Genomic DNA, 258 nt, shown 5'->3' on the forward strand with positions numbered 1-258 from the left:
GAAGGAAGTGGCCAGGGCCTTCGAACACAACACTCCGGTTACCCTGTTTATTTTGCTATGCGCTCCAGCTTCAATAAACCACTGCCGGTCTTGTTTTTATCTTTCGTTCGCCTTTGCTTCGGTACAAGAACAGCTTATGGGTAGATTAGTGTATCTGAACGAATTTTACATATATCTGTATTGAAATGCTTTAAAACTGAGAAAATGCAGAAGCACTTATGTAAAATGCATTTGAGTGAGGAGTGAGTGGGTGTGAGT

This window comes from Penaeus monodon, chromosome 21 (genome assembly GCF_015228065.2).
Source record: "Penaeus monodon isolate SGIC_2016 chromosome 21, NSTDA_Pmon_1, whole genome shotgun sequence".
NCBI classification, from domain to species: domain Eukaryota; kingdom Metazoa; phylum Arthropoda; class Malacostraca; order Decapoda; family Penaeidae; genus Penaeus; species Penaeus monodon.